This window comes from Leopardus geoffroyi, chromosome A1 (assembly GCF_018350155.1).
Source record: "Leopardus geoffroyi isolate Oge1 chromosome A1, O.geoffroyi_Oge1_pat1.0, whole genome shotgun sequence".
NCBI lineage: Eukaryota > Metazoa > Chordata > Mammalia > Carnivora > Felidae > Leopardus > Leopardus geoffroyi.
The window spans coordinates 169,248,381-169,262,846 of record NC_059326.1 but is presented as its reverse complement, the minus strand read 5'-3'; positions in this window follow the sequence as shown (position 1 = coordinate 169,262,846).

The window sequence follows — 14,466 nt, the reverse complement described above, 5'->3', positions numbered from 1 at the left end:
ATAAAATTTCATCTGGCTCTGGTTTTGGTGAGGCGTTTTAATCAACTGCAGGGCAGATTAAATCTGCTCTGCAAGAGAGTGGGTGCCAATTTAGCTGTTACCTGATCAATGAAACAAGCTGAAGTTTTAAAGGATGCAGAGGCTGCGATTAGAGACAGGTAATTGGGTAACTGTCTATTAGCAGGACACGCCAGGTATGTATTGATCAAGAAAGGAAAAAGTCTGACTTGATTAACACACCTCCTCAGTGTCAATAAACTAATGGTTGGTTTTAAAATGTAATTTTGCTTTCATTCTTCAGTAAGGGACCAAAAATAGCCCAGCAGGAGTGGTGGAGAAAGTAAAAGTGTTAAAACTGCTTTTAAATCAGGAACTTTTGCTGTATGGGGAAGCCTGGTAACAGGAAAGCGGTAGAATTTCTGTCCCAGGCAGAAAGTATCTCTACCCCTTGAACATTGTATAGTAGAATTCAACATGGTTTTATATTGAAGCTACAATGTTAACCTTGCCATTCCATGTCCACTCTGAAATGATTTCTGCTGGAGACACGTGGGTCAAGAAAGAGAAACCTTTCTTGCATCAAGAAACCTCTTGCTCAACTATGTCTTCCCAGGGGCTCTCAGAACAATTCCCCCACAGGGACCTGAGACTCTGAGGCACCTCCTCTGGGAAGCAGATGTGATTGATACATAGGAATTCGCTCCATCTTCTTGAAGCAAAATAGACACAGGTCAGTGTGCCCTCTTTCTTGAAGAGAGGGTACTTTGCCACAGAATGGGTAGAGATCAGGTAACATCTGCAAATCCCCTTCTTGTGCCTCCGGGCTGGAAAACACGGGTACTTACTTTTTATGTTGCTGTTAAAGAACAGGGGAAAACAGCCCTTAGTTATCCCAGAGGGTAGAGAGCTGACACTACATACTTTTTCTTCAATATATGAAATTTATTGTCAAATTGGTTTCCATACAACACCCAGTGCTCATCCCAAAAGGTGCCCTCCTCAATACCCATCACCCACCCTCCCCTCCCTCCCACCCCCCATCAACCCTCAGTTTGTTCTCAGTTTTTAAGAGTCTCTTATGCTTTGGCTCTCTCCCACTCTAACATCTTTTTTTTTTTTTCCTTCCCCTCCCCCATGGGTTTCTGTTAAGTTTCTCAGGATCCACATAAGAGTGAAAGCATATGGTATCTGTCTTTCTCTGTGACACTACATATTGATCTGGGTCCACACCTGAGGAAACCTGAGGTGTCTGGGACCCTGTACCTTCTGCCTTAGAGCAGAGCCCCTCAGGCCTGCAGTGAGCCAGCCTGAATATGTGGGCAGCCCCTCTGGGGCTGTGCTTCCCGCTGCCCACCCACTGCTGAAGAAGCAGCACCAGTCTTGGGGGCCAGCACTGAGCAGATGGGGAAAGAATCCCACTCTCACAGGAAGCTGGGAGCCATCTGGATATTCTATCTAGACATTACATGGCATTTGAAGGGCATGAGGGGTGTGGAAAGCTCTTTGGCTGTATCTGTCTCTTAGTGTCCTGTGACTTCTGGCTCAGTGCATTAACATCAGAATCAGCTTGGGGCACCTGGGTGGTGGCCCAGCTCATGATCTCATGGTTCGTGAATTTGAGCTCCGTGTTGGGTTCTGCGCTGACAGCACGAGCTTGCTTGGGATTCTCTCTCTCCCTCTGTATCTCTCTCAAAATAATTAAGTAAAGAAAAAAAAAACTTAAAAAAAAAATCAAGAATCAGCTTTGTTCATTTGCAGAGAACAGAGGCAGCTCCAAGCTTGGTAAAACCTAAAACAAAAACATCTTATTCTAACAGGAAATTTGTGATGGAAATGGAAAAAAATAAATTCATGAACAACTAAATCTGGGGGGGACTTAACTAGGTGGTTTCTTTGTAGGCTTAATGCCAACCAGAACAAAACATATTGCATGTATAACCCTTGGCTCCACAAAGGGTCTCCTCATTTGAATGCAGCTGGGAGAGATGGCAGGAGAGGAAAGAACATTTACAATTCCTGGACCCAAACACCCTGAATGTTCGTGAGTATTGATTCCACATTCATTTTTTTTTTTTCAACGTTTATTTATTTTTTTTTTTTGGGACAGAGAGAGACAGAGCATGAACGGGGGAGGGGCAGAGAGAGAGGGAGACACAGAATCGGAAACAGGCTCCAGGCTCTGAGCCATCAGCTCAGAGCCTGAGGCGGGGCGCTCGAACTCCCGGACCGTGAGATCGTGACCTGGCTGAAGTCGGACGCTTAACCGACTGCGCCACCCAGGCGCCCCTGATTCCACATTCATTATTTCCCTCCCCCACGTCAGTGTTTGTCCAAAGTTGTTCCTGACCCAAGACACACAGTGATCTTGCCAACACTCAGGGAGACATCCTCAGAGATGTGCCACATTAGCAGCTCTCTCCAGAGTGTGTAGTCGCACAGTGGTCCTCATGGGCATGAATCTCTGGGTGCATGGCAACAGCAGCCACGTCCCTGCCTCTGCTTAGCACGGCCACCACCAAATTCACCCCAAAAATTCCAGAGAGGAATGTAGACATAGCAGAGCTAAGCTGTCACACGAGAAACAGTGCTGTCTTCTCCATACACTTCAACTTCCTTGTCCTCACTGGTAGCAGAGGCTCTCCAGGGCACCTCCATTAACCTGGAGGAGCTTGGACATTCACACCTGAACCTTATCTAGTGTCTCGGGAAGGAGCCTCTGCTCTCCTCTAGTTTAGCCTTCACAGCACACAACAAGCATATTTAATGTATCCCAGAGTGAGTATAAGTTTCAGCCAACACCTTTTTCTTTTTCTTTAAAATATTTATTTATTTATTTATTTATTTATTTATTTATTTATTTCTGAGAGAGATAGAGAGAGAGCAAGTGGGGGAGGGGCAGAGAGAAAGAGGGAGACAGAGAATCCCAATCAGGCTCTGCAATGTCAGCGTAGAGCTCGATGTGGGGCTAGAACTCCCGAACCATGAGATCGTGACCTGAGCCAAAGTCAAGAGTTGAACCCTTAACCGAGTCACTCAGGCACCCCCCACACCTTTGTCTTGTTTGGATTATTGCTGGTTTGCTTTTGGCATATTTGGGACTCTAGTGCATGAGACATAAAAACTTCTTAGAAAGAAGTTGATTAGTCAGCAAGAAGACACAAATTGTAAGTACACATAAGAGCTTTCATTCTAAAACTTCTAATACTGGTGTCCAGGCCTTCCCTAGGTTAAAATGTTGGGCTTCCTCTATTTATACAAGCATTCCCCCACCTTGTAAGAAGGGATTCATGTATTTCCTGCTAGCTGTTGTCAGGAGGCAATCAACTGCATTAATGCCTCCGAGGTGGGCTAGTCGAGATTGATTAGCTCTGTCACCCAGGAGATACAGCATGAAGGGAAATGGATGGCTAATGGCAGCAGAGGGAAGCCCCAGCAGAAGCCAGCTGTGTCAGCTGTCATATTCAGGGTGGTTAGCCTGAATAAAGGCTAGTACTTCCTGTAGGTGTGACTGAGTCTGTTGGCCCTGGGATGAGGTAGGGAAGGCATCCTCAGCAGACCATCCAGTCAGGGCTTGGAACCAACCTGAGTGAGCCTCAGGAAGCTGGATCTGGCCACTGGATACAGGGCACCATGTCAGAATCTAGAGAGGAAGGGGAGCAACCATGAGGGGCCCAGGTAAGCCTGCTGCACGGGAGAGTCTGGGCAGGCATGGAAGTTCAGGAGAACAGGAGCTGGGAGTGAATCAGCCACAGGAAGGAGGGGGCGTAGGAGCCTCAGGACATTGTGACCCTGGCTCAAATGATCTTCCTGGATCAAATGATCCCCTACTCAAATGATCTCCCTGGTTCCACACTGTGCTCCCACCTCCAGCAGAACAGAAGGCAGAATCTGAGCCACATTCATCCCTGACTGGGAAGTAGTGAGTCCTGCTTTGTGGCCGTCCTCTCCAGCAGTGCTGATGGCCAGTCAGCAGCTTGAAGTGCAGAAAGACAAGGGCTTGATGGTAACACCTGTAGCCTCAACAATCTGGGAAACTACCAGCAACTTACTTGATGAGACTGCCTTTCCAGGGCACACTATTCACGGATGGCCTAGGAGAGCCTACAAGAATGGCTGGGTGGTGACCCTCAGGGCACCTTCCTCTGCCCCTGCCAGTCTCATGGCCAGTAGTGTCAGCCTTTGAAACTAATGTCTTTGGAAACTCCCAGGAGGGAGTTTGGGTGGGGTGGGTGGGGGGTGGGAGGTGGGGGGAGGAGAAATGGAGTATGTCTTACCCTGCCCACAGGGAGAAGATAATCTGTAGAGGAGGCTGGCCAAATTATATTGGGGGTGGTGAGCTCTGGATTCTTTCTTATCATTTTAATAATGTGGGTAAAAGAACGTCCTTAACTCAATAGAACCATGTGACTGACATGGTAAGAGCATTAGGCTTGCAGCTGGGACACACTTACTGGCATCAGGTATAAGTTAGTCACCTCACTAGGTTAGTCACCTCCAAGCCTTGGAGCCTCAGTTCCTTCATATATAAAATGGGCATAGTAATACTTAGTCCTTCTCTCTCACAAGGTTAAGCAAATATTGATAAACATAATGACAGTGTTGATGATGATGACAATAAATAATAGGTGTCATTTAAATAGCACTTACCATGTTTCAGGTGCTGTTCTCTGATCCAGGCACTAGTTTAAGCAGATGACATCTATTAAGTCATTTAATCTTCATATCATTTCTATGTGGCAGGTATGCCTACAGTCTTCATTGTACAGAAGAAAGAACAGGTTCGGTTACTTACCTGGCCAAAGCTGCACAGTGGGCCAGTAGTAGCAAACCGAATCCTGTAGCTTAGCCCCAGGGACAGGATCCTCTCTTGACCTTAAACAGTATCCTGTCCAAGATAATCTATGTGAATCTCCTGCCTCCAGAAAGGAAGCATTAGCACACGTGTCATAAAGGAACAAATGGAAATTTCATGGATATGTTAAGCGCTAAATACATATAGGCAGATATTGTCTTTATTATGACCAGACATTCGCCACTTCTGACCCCTGCAAATCTGAATTCTGCTCAGACACCAAAACCATCAGCCAACGGGGACTGGCGTGTGTGTGTGTGTGTGTGTGTGTGTGTGTGTGTGAGTGGTTGGGGGTAGGGTAGGGCTGAAGGGCCACCACCCAGCCCTGGGTGTGGCAGCCTGTTGGTGGCTGCTCGGGAGCCAAGGGTGCGCGCTCAGGCCTGAAACCCTTTACTTCAGCTGGCTGGGAAGGGGAATTTTTCATTCCAACAGGCCATTGTTCTGATTGATGAAGAGAGTAGCTTCCGCTAGGAGAAGCTGACAAAGGCAATTTACAAAGCGGAGAGAAAAGGAGGAATTGAGCCGTGTGCTGCCACGCAGATGTCTCTCGGCACAGTCCTGTGGGCCTCGGCGCCGCCTTGCAGACACGAGTCAGCGCATGATGTAAATGTTGCGGTCACTGTTGTTCTACTCTTTGGCGAGGACCCGGATCAATGGCAAGCTGCACAGAGCCCATCCATCACCCCAGTAGCAGGCTGTGAGTTATGAGGCCAAAATCCCAGCACTGACTCCACCGACAGCCTCCCTTGTTGAGTCGGTGATGGGCCTGTGGGCCACCCAGCACTCGAGCAGGGGATGCCCCTGGGAGGGGTCCAGGGTCAGGGCAGGTCCCAGGCCTTGCTCAGAGTGTAGGAGCTGCTAATGCCTTTTCTGAAGGGCAGGAAATACTGCAGATACATCTCACAACTGTTAAGAGGTCTCTTGGGGGAGCACTGTGTGTCCCAACAATCTCTGACCATCCTAACAAACTCTTGGACCTAATCCCTTCTGTCCATTGCCAGTGCTGTCTCCTAAGTCCAGTACCCCATTGTCTGTTGCATGGATGGCCACAATCGCCTCCAAAGTGTTTGTCCCTTGATCATTCTTGCATTCCTTTAATCTACTCCCAGTCTAGACCAGATTCTCACTCCTTTAATCCACTCCCAGTCACTGCCAGAGTGCAGTGTCTGAAGATGAAGTGTGATCATGCTGTTTCCATGGTCAGAACCCCGGAATTGCCCTACTGCTAGGAAGTCCAACTCCTTTGCTATGCCTCGAGCACCCGTATCCTGTGGCCACTACTTACTTTTCTAGCTTGTCTTTGGCCATTCCTCCCTCACTCTCTTCAATCTGGCTGTACTGAGCTTCTTCCAGGTCCTTGAACTTGCCCTGTTTTATGTTGGGTCTGAGTCTTTGTGTAGTCATTGTTTCCTCTGTTTGGAGTGCTCCCTCCCCTTTCCTTCATTCAGGTCTACAGAGAGCAAAGGAGAGATGGCAGAAATTGTTTGGTGTAATTTAGGATTCCAAAGACTTAGGGATTAGGAAGGATTGTTGGAGTAACTTTATCATGTGCTACTGGCTCATTTGTCTCTATGTCCCCTGAAAGGGCCTAGAGGACACCTCCTTTACAATGGCATTGAGCAATACATGGAAAATGAATGTGTGCATGGTAGATACTGTTGGTTTTGTGCCCAGATCCCCATCATGAGGCTGGAACATCTATCATCCAGCTGCTCTTAGTGATGGCTTCTGCCTTCTCCGTAGAATTTCCTTCCGCCCAGCAGAAGCCATTTGCCTGGGAGATTCCACCACTTGCATCGCCTTCCCAGGCAGCCAGAGGCCAAACACTGACTAACAGGAATCTGAGGTAGGTCCCCTTGCTTCAAAGAGGCAATTCATACCTCAGCACTCCTTGAGGACCAGGCTGATGCTAGTACCCAGCCAAGACCTCCTTGCTTAGCTTTCTTCCCCTGCTGTAACCTGCTTCTCTCAACTTGCCTTCTTTGTCTTTTTTTAATTCAGTTTTCCTTAAGTTTATTTTGAGAGAGAGAGAGAGAGAATGAGCATGCACACAAGCAGGGGAGAGGCAGAGACAGAGGGAGAGAGAGAATCCCAAGCAGGATCCACACTGTCAGCACAAAGCCCGATGCGGGTTTGAGATCACATGAGATCATGACCCAAGCTGAAAGAAAGAGTCAGACACCCAACTGACTCAATCACTTTCTTCTGAGAGCACTCCTCAGTAAATTATTTACTCACATAAATCCTGATCAGTATCTGCTTCTGGGTTACCTGAGCTATGACAGCTCATATCATGAAAAGTTCAGGGGTGTCTGTACTGTGAGGGCCAGGATGAAAGTGACCCATGCTGCCCATGAAATGGCCTCCTTGGTCTTGATGTGGATATTTAGACTGTGGACGGAGGAGGCCAAGCAACAGCATGTATCTGCCAGGGGTGATATTGGTAGAGTTTCTGTCATGGGCAAATGACCAGATGGCATATCAGAATGTTTTGACCTCAGGGACCTTTGTTGGTGGCTGATTGCTCACAGTGTCCCAAGAACTAAGATGGATGAGCAGCCCATTAAAGCGTTCCTTGAACTGTGTAGCTGAAGAAACTCTGAACCTTGCAAATAGAAGGCTGACTTGAACAATCATGATAGAAGGTCAAGGCCCTTCACCTGATTCCCAGGTGAGATGGTTCGCAGATCTGGAGCTTCCTGAGTGAAGGAGTGTGATATAAACTTGAGGAAGGACCTGATGATAAAGTCAGAAAAATATCCTCTAAATCTCCCTTTTAGCCTTTTTAAAGGGACTTGCAGACATTTACCAGGGTCACTGTGCATTGGAAGAGGGAAGTGAATCATTGATCTTAGCTTTTACAATGCCATGTGATTCTACAAGTCAATATGAGATCAGCTGTTGGGCACAAGTTCATATTTTGGTCCATGGCCATCTTGCAATGTGTCTGATGGGTCTGTTCTACTTCCCAGACTCTTGAAGATATAGTCAGAAAAGATGAAACTAGCAATTGGCAGAATCTCTATAGTGGCTATCTGTCCTGTGGAGCAAAGTTTATTTTCTAGGCAAGGAGAGTAGAAGTCCTTGGAATAGTCCCCATTGTGCCAAAACAGAGAAACAAAAGCAGTGAATTCTAAAAGGCCAGCCACTTACATGCATCATTTTATCTGATGTGCATGACAACCCCCTAAGACTGGTATCATTAGTCTTGTGTTGGACACGAGAAACCTGAGCTGCAGAGATGTTGAAGAACGTGTTCCTGAAAAAAAACCTCTGGTTCTCAATTCCAGGCCATTGGTAGCTTGTGGGTGTTGCTTGGCTGACTGTGACTCCATCTTTACTTCTCCATGTTATACATGTTCAAGGCTCCAGATCTGGGTTTGGGAGACTTCAGAGGAAATGCTGGCCACCTCTGCCCCCTCTGTCTCTGAGCCTGGACAAGAAATGCCAAGAGAGCCTTGCAACAGGATAGAGAATTATTCAATATCGTTTAGATCTAGCCACTTCAGCTATCACCCTCTTTTCCAATGCAAATAACCTCAGAAGTTCTAGAAACGAGGTAGAATGCCTAGGTGGCTCAGTCAGTTGAGCGTCCAACTTCGGCTCAGATTATGATCTTACAGTTTGTGAGTTTGAGCCCCAGATCGGGCTCACTGCTTTCAGCACAGAGCTTGCTTTGGATACTCTGTCCTCTTCACTCTCTGCTCCTCTCCCACTTACGTTCTGTCTCTTAAAAATAAATAAAACATTACAAAAAAGAAATAAGGTCAAAAGAAATGCAAGTCAAAACTACTTGCATTGTGTGCAGGCTTCCTGCTATGGACCAAATTGTGTCTCCCCTCCTCCAACTCCCAGTTTGTACGTTAGAGCCCTAACTCCCTAACTGGACTTGAGATAAGGCTTATAAGGAGATAATAAAGATTAAGTGAGGTCATGGGGTAGTGCTCTAATTCAGTAGAACTAGTGTCCTTGTAAGTTCTCTCTCTTCATGGGCACGCCAATGAAAGGCCTTGCGAGGACACAGTGAAAAGGTGACCATTGGCAAGCCAGAAAGAGGGCTCTCACCAGAAACCAAACGGGCCAGAACCTTGATCTTGGACACCTACCCTCCAGAACTGTGAGTAAATAAATTTCTGTTGTTTAAGCCACCCAGTCTGTGGTGTCTGCGGCAGCCTTGGCACCTTCAGATGCTTCCCTTAGCCCAGGCTGGAGCTGGCCTCTGCACACGCATGGTGTTTGGCCACAGAACCTGGCTGTTTGTCAACCCCCAACAGACAGTTTGTCAAGTACTGTACTCCTGATAAGGTTTCCAGCGAGAGTGGTGCTGAGGACTCTTTTTCTCTAGTAGATATCATTATTATCATGAAAAATTATATTCTATACTTGCCTTTTGCTTGAAGACTGGTTGTGAGGACTGCAATGAATTGTGGAATAATCTCCACTAATGCATAATTAATACACACTGATTCGATTAGTAAGAGGCCCCTGCCCCTTTTTCTTGCTAAAAAATTTACATATATATTAGAAAGGCAGGAAATGTGAGAAAAGGAATAAAAAAAAAAAAACAGTACTCTTGAGACCCTCTTCACTTCTCTTTGTTTTATTGGATGTGTTTCCCCTCAGCCCCTGGTGTTTTTCAGCTCCAAAATGTCACAGGGAGCAAGGAAAGGTCTGTCATCAGAGGCTTGGCAAGGGGATACCCTCTCACAAATCAGAAATCAAGTCTGTCAACCTAGACACCTCCCCGCTTCATGCCCAGACTCAAGCAACCCTCACTTTGAGCCTGTTCTTGCTAAACATCTCTTCAGTGTGCCATTTCTTCTGTAGCCCCATAGCCCTCTTCAGTTCAGTCCCAGGCTTTACAAGACTTGCCAACCCATCTTTCTAGATGCTGGTCCGTCCCTCCCATCCATTTTCACTTTGGTGCAGCAACCATCACTCTAAAATCCCTTCAGTAGCTCCCTATAGAGGAAATGTGTTGTTTTTTTTGTTTTGTTTTGTTTTGTTTTGTTTTGCCTGTCAGCATCTCCTTCCTGTTCTCCACTTAAGGGGTGGGCACATACTCAGGCCTGCCCTGGGTGACCCCATCCCCACTGACTTGGTCAGAGATGCCCTGCCAATCCCGACAGAGCTAATCTACATTTTCTCTGGGACTTTTGCTGGAGCTGTGAGAAAAACACCATCCCCTACTCTCTGGAATCATTAATCTCCAATGATCCCACACTTGAGGACCAACTCTCTGACAATGACTGAGATCAAGAAAGTCTGAGCCAAGAGAAGGAGACATAGAGGGATGAAGTGTAGGATGGAAGGGAGAGGAGAGGAAAGAGTGATGGTTCTGGTGTCACCTGCAACCAAAACAATCTTGATAAACATCTCCTTCTACTAGAACACAGCACCCTTTCTAAGACTTGGCCCTCCTTTCCTTTCCTCCCCCCGTCACCTCGTCTCCATAAGGTCCCTGCCACAGCTCTTCTTGAAGTCTCCTGGGTGTGATTTGATTTCCAGCGTTTGATTTCCACGCTGCCAGGAACATGGTCTCCCCAATCCCTGCCTGCCTAACTCCCCTTCTCCTTTGTTTAAATCTAGCTCAAATGTCACCCTACAGCTCCCTGCCCCCCTGCCACCACCATGGAAAAAACTCTCCTCTATGCCCTAACCTTACCATGACTAGTTCTGTTAGCACAGTTATTAAACCATAATTGTATCTAGTGGGGTAAGGACAGGCATGCTGTTAAGTGTCCAGGACAGACCCCACAACTAGGAACTATTGGGCCTAAAATGTCAGTAGTGCTGAAATTGAGAAACCATGCTGTGGAATGAGTCCCCTGGATCCCAAGGAAGAAGAACCAGACTGATGTCACATCAGAGTTTTCAGCACTGTTGTTATATTTGTCTATATAAGACTATCTTCAGAGTCCTGAGGTAAAAGGGATATTTGGTCCTAGAGATCTATACCCAACTGAACTATCAATCTGGTGGTAGGGGTGGGGCTGGCGCTTTTTGACCTGAAAACACTCACAAAGTTTACCCTCTAATACATTCTTTTGAAAAAAAAATATTTGAAGTAGATTTCCAGAAAAGCACAAGTAAGGAGTCCAGAAGATTAATGGCATCAGAAACAAGAGACAGAGAGTTGAGTATGAGCCGGGGGATGTGAAAAAAGCAGAGAGTAAATAAAAATGAATCCATTAGACCTTGATGCACATAGAATCCTTACTCAAGAGGACAATATAAATTCAGGAGATACCAGCTCATAGATGTAAATATTTAAAGCCACATAAATATTGTTTAAAGTTATGACAGAAGGTCATTGTGAGAGAATAAAAGCAGAAACATGACATGGGGGGGGGGTGGGGTGAAGCTAGTGCCCAGGACAAGGAAAGGTCATTTTATACCCTCCTCTCTGGTTACCTTTTTTCATTTTTTTAAACATGTGAATGTATTATTTGTGTAATAAAAACAAACTAGTTTTTCAAATATCTATTTAATAAATAAAATTCTGAATCCCTGGGATTCTGAATATACAATGAATCTTTATGAGCCCCTATTGTTTATTGTCTCGGGGAAAGGAAAAGAAATTGGGTGCAACCTGCATGCCAACCGCGGGGAACTATTACAGAAACTATGATATATCTACTCCATTATGTAGTTATTAAAATAATGGGCTTATTGAAAACTAATATACAAATATGAAAAATGTTAGGAAATAATGTCAAATAAAGATGTATATATACATTTTATAAAATTACGCCCGTTTGAAAAAAGGCTGAAGGAAAATTGCCCCAATGACAGCAGTGCCTGGGTGAGACTAATGAGCTTATAGATAATGCATAATAGATATTTTTTTCTTTTACCCATTTCCCCATGTTCTATCTATAATGTTACTATAATGATTAAAAAGCAGTCTTTCTTAAAAATAATAAGCAGGCATTATTTTGAGATAGCCCAAGGATGTCAAGGCACACAGCTCTGGTGATTCTTATTTGGAGGAGGACCCTCTGTCTCTTCTTAAAAAGGAGACTGGAAGATCACTACATTCTAGTTGCTAAAGAAAGCCACAAGATTGTATCAACAAACATCTGTAGTTATAATTTCTTTCCGGATGAATGAAAAAATAAGAATGTGGGAGCCCGTGTGTGTGTGCGTGTGTGTGTGTGTGTGTGTTGTCTTGCGGCTGTGTGAGTCAAGAAGTTAAGAACCAAGGTGCTAGCAGTATTGCATGATTAAGAAAGGCCAGGGGGTTTTCAGTAGGAAATGCAAATCTAGCCACTGAGGGAAGTTTTAAGAGATTTTGATCCAAATTAGTCTGAAATTTTGGAGTCTGTTGGCAACGTCTGGGATGGATTTGAGCACAGAACAAGATTAAAGATAATTTAATGTGGTAATATAAAAATATGTGTGTTGAGGGGAATAGAATGAAGACTGTGTGGCAGGCGTTTCTGGCTGTTCTTAAAAGTATTCACTCCTCCTTCTTCTGTAATAATAGAAACCCTATTTTGTAGCAAGGCATAGGATTTTCGGGAAAAAAAAAAGACTATATCTTCCACCCTCTTGAAGCTGGCAGTGTGACAAAGTTCTACTCAATGAGATGGAAGCAGAAATGGGGCATGCCATTTTCGAGAAGCGCCCTTACAGGAAGAAAGCATGCCTTTATCCTTGCTTTTTTTTCCTTTCTGACTGGAGTGTGACCCGGACAGCTGGAACTGGGGCAGCCAGCTTAGACCTCGGCGGGGCCTTGGGGATGGAAACTACACATAGTGAGAGTGAGCTGGGCCTTATCTCACTGAGGCCTTTAGTAATAAGCACTGGTCCACCTGACTTCAGACGTTATGTGTGAGAGAAAAATGAACTTCTTTTTTAAGCCACTGCATTTGAAGTTTTTGAAATCACATCTTAATCATACAAGGGAGAAATGGTGTGAGGTTGTTTAATGGCACCTCTTCAGGGTGACCATGATCTGCCTGATGTCAGGAACCTCTTTTACCTGACACAATTGGGAGGTTGTTTTAAAAACAAAAACCCAGGGACCCCTGGGTGGCTCAGTTGGTTAAGCGCCCGACTTCAGCTTAGGTCATGATCTCACTGCTCGTGAGTTTGATCCCTGCGTCAGGCTCTGTGTGACAGACTGGAGCCTGCTTCATATACTGTGTCTTCCCCTCTCTCTGCCCCTCTCATGCTCTGTCTCTTTCTCTCAAAAATAAATAAATGTTAAAAAAAAAATTTTAAATAAAGAAAAACAAAAGCCCAAACCACACGATGACAAAAACTATGTGGCAACACAGACCCTTATAACCACAGAGAGGAGAAAACACTGAGACTATGGGCTGGCAGGCCCAGTGTCAGTTCCTGACAGGGCTCTGAAGCCTCCCTTGATGTTTGCATTTAAGGGACTCAAATCCATTTTGAGTCAGTGTACATTTTGCATTTGTGGGGATCTGATGCAAAAACACATCATCCCAAGGTAATTGGGTTGGGACCGAAGCAGAAGGGACACACATAGAAGTCAACCAGCAGAGCCTGGAGAGTGGAAGGAGAACAGAAGCCCAGAGTGAGTCTCACAGAGACTCCTCGCTGCCCAGGGCTAAGATTCTTACCTTCTCTGTAAAAATGTAGGTGCTTATGTCAGTGTGTAACTGTGTGTCACTACAGGGTGCGTGTGTGCATGAGTGCGCGTGTGCATGTGTGTGTGTGTGTGCGTGCGCAGTGCCACAAGTATAACTCTCGGTCCCATGTCCAAGTTTCGGCAGTCTCCGACACTGCTTTTCTTCTCTCCTCAAACCTCAGATTTCCTAATCTATTGCTCAGAGTGAGTCAAAATACACAGACCGCTTTCCTTAGAAAACACCACCTTGACAAGGAATGCTGATTATAAAAGCTCCATAAAATAGCCTACCAAACCAAAGTGATCAGATCTTGTTCAGTCCTAAGGAAAAAGGTGCCAGAATTAGTAATGATTGTAACATTCAGTCATCAGATAAAAAGCATGAGGGTGCGCACTGATTTGTTTCCTGATATCTTGAATTCTCTAAAGAGTTAGCTTGGCTTAAGACTGGGGGAAGGGATAGCAAGCAGTTGAAAAAAAAATTCCAGTGATGTCTCAGAAAGGCTACTCCAATCTATTACAAATGCAAATGCTTTGAGTTGAGTTGAGTAAAATTTGACAACCTGAGTCCCCTTATTTTCCCTAGAAAGTCAGTGTGGACTAAGGTGGCTGAGTGTTCAAAGCTGATGAGAGAAAAAAGGTCTGGAGAAGAGGCTACAAAGAACGTTCAGGACCCTTTGCAGGTTTGTGGGTGACTCTAGGCATGTTAAAGGAACCCAGGAAATCTGGGACAAGGTGATAATACTTACTAAGTGATTAGCAATATCTAATAAGGTTATGTTCAGTTATTTTAGTAATTTTAATTTTTTCGTGTGTGTGGGAAAACCATCATTCTGTTTCAAAATTACTCTTGCCTCTTCCTGACATTGTTTAGTGGCTGTGAGTCCCAGAGTCATTGAAGCAGTCTCTGGGGGAGAGAGGCCAGAGGTGGGGTGTGGAAATGAATCTCCTGAGGGCTGAGTTTGCAGATCAACCATACCGGCTGAGTCTCACACAATCAACAGCAGCA